Here is a 2,500-nt window from a genome sequence, read left to right on the forward strand (position 1 = left end):
ACAAGTGTTATCTGTATAATTCCGCACCTGAGATTTTGAACAGACTTAGTGTCACCATGTAACACTCACTTAAAGGGTATCACACTAGTGTTAACATTTTTTCCCTTTAATTGGTAGTCTCAATCAATTAACTTGTTCATCGCAGTAATCAGGCAACAGGTTTAAATACACTACCTGCCGCCACCACATAATGCTTCAGTTAATGGACCTGCTTAGCAAAGTTTTTGTAGAACACTCTGGATGATTTCCATCCAGTATATGAGCGAAGACGCTCAAAGTCCATATACTGAAAAAAGTTCAGTGATGAAGCAATTTTCCTCGGATCATGACCTGCGGAAGTACTGTCAGAATCTGCTCTGCGAATAGAATAGGTGAGCTTCGCCCTCAGTTGTATTAGGGATAACTTTGATCCAGATATTTCTACTCTGAAAAGCTGTCCTCCCCTGAAGTCTGAAGTTCTACGAAGATAGAACTTTAGACACTCTACAGGACATAGAGAGACATCATCCTTCAGAGGGCAGATTCTCCAGGAATCCCACCTCTTAGTGAGTAGCTTGTTCTTAGCGAGAAAGGTTGGATCAGGAAAGAGATTCAGTTCTCCCGCTTCTGTGAACTGAATGTGGCCCTCATTTCCAGATAGGGCTACTATTTCACTAACTCTAGCCCCAGAGGCTATAGCGAACAAAAAAATAACCCTCTGGGTTAGATCCTTGAGGGAACAATCTTCATTGTTCACAGATGAGGCATAATGTAGGACCTTGTACAATGACCATGAGATGGACTTTGGAGGTGCTGCAGGCCTAAGCCTTGCGCATGCCTTTGGAATCTTATTAAAGATTTCATTCGCCATATCCACTTGAAAGGCATCTAGAAGAGGTCTAGTCAAGGCTGACTTGCACATAGTTATCGTGTTGGCTGCCAGACCTTGATTATAAAGGTGGACAAAGAAAGACAGACAGAAGTTCATTGGAATTTCTTTCATTCCTTTTGCTTTTACAAAATCATCCCACTTTTTCCAAGATGACTCATATTGTCTTCTAGTTGACTTACACTTGTCTTCTTCTAAGAATTCTATATTGCTTTTTGAGATACCAAATTTTTTCCTAACCGCTAGGGCAAGAAAATCATGAAATGAAGGGTTTGGGCTCTCTATGATAAATGGAAGGCAATTAACTTCTGAACCTTCTGATATAGTGCTGGATTCAGTACTAGGGCCAGCCTCAGCCTCAGTTACTTCATTAGAGGGAGCCAGTTGCTCTTGGGCTATTCGGGAGCCACCAGAGCTACCCCTCCCTGGAAGGATCTCAGCATATTGAGGACCTTCAGCAGGCGATTGGATGAGATGAACAGGAATTCCTGAGTCCATCCCTTCCATGCTAGAGACATGGTGTGTGCTATCTCCTCTAGAGGTTCCTCGTATGGGGCTACATATCGAGGTAGTTTCTTGATGACGCTCGTCACGAAGAGGTTGATCTGCAGCTCGGGAACTTGTTCCCATCTGGGAGAGAATAGGTCTGCGTCTGTGGACCATTCTAACTATATAAGCTTGAGCCTCAGAAGATCATCCGCTGTCACATTGCAGATCAATTGTACATGAACTGCTGATAGGTGCCATCCTTTTAGGCAAGGGATGGTTAATATCACCTAAACTATATGAGACGCTCTGAAGCCTTGTCGGTTCCGACATCTCATCATCGCTTCGATGTCCCAGATCAACCTGAAGAGGTCTGATCTGCGGGAAGAGAGTTTCCCCAACCATGACAGGACTACCATGGCCTTGGATAGAAGTGACCACGTCCCTTGGATTTTCCTCTGATGGGAGTGAACACCCCATTCTTCTGACTAAGCATCCATGCGGATGATCTTCAATAGTCGAGGTAGTTGCAAGGGCACGGTCTTCAATAGGCTTTTAGCCTTTGACCATCGTTTGGGAAGTGATCAAGGAAAGACTGATATCTGTCATTTCAGATCTCTTCGAGCGTTTGATGCGTATTTTCTCCAGACTCTTAACGCATCTTTCAGCTGTGCTCTTAGCACTAGGTCTGTCACTATTGCAAACTGGAGAGAGTTCAGAACTCTTTCTTGTTAGTGTCTTGGAATCCTGACTGATTACCATAGTCTTTTGACCGACCCTGCAATCTCCTTTTACATCCCTAAGGGAATGGAGAGCCGGTGTGACCTCTAGTTTCGATGGTTTATTTACCATTGAAGCCTTTGAGCTGGAGAGAATCGAGACTTCTTCAAGCTGATTTTGCATCCCCAATGTTCCAGGAACTGGAACACTTCCTTGGATGCTCGTAGACCAGCCACTTCGGGTGCTGCCTGCACCAGCCTTTTATCCAGGGACTTTGTTACCTGAACCATTTCTAGGCTTGGTTATTGCGTGACTGTGTCCGTCAATTCCGTGAAGATACTTAGGACTGTGTTTAGTCCGACAAGAATCTTTCTTAGGACATACGTTATCCTCTGTAACTTGAATCCGAGGTAGGAGGAGAGAGGG

The sequence above is a fragment of the Palaemon carinicauda genome, chromosome 15 (assembly GCF_036898095.1).
Source record: "Palaemon carinicauda isolate YSFRI2023 chromosome 15, ASM3689809v2, whole genome shotgun sequence".
Classification (NCBI taxonomy): domain Eukaryota; kingdom Metazoa; phylum Arthropoda; class Malacostraca; order Decapoda; family Palaemonidae; genus Palaemon; species Palaemon carinicauda.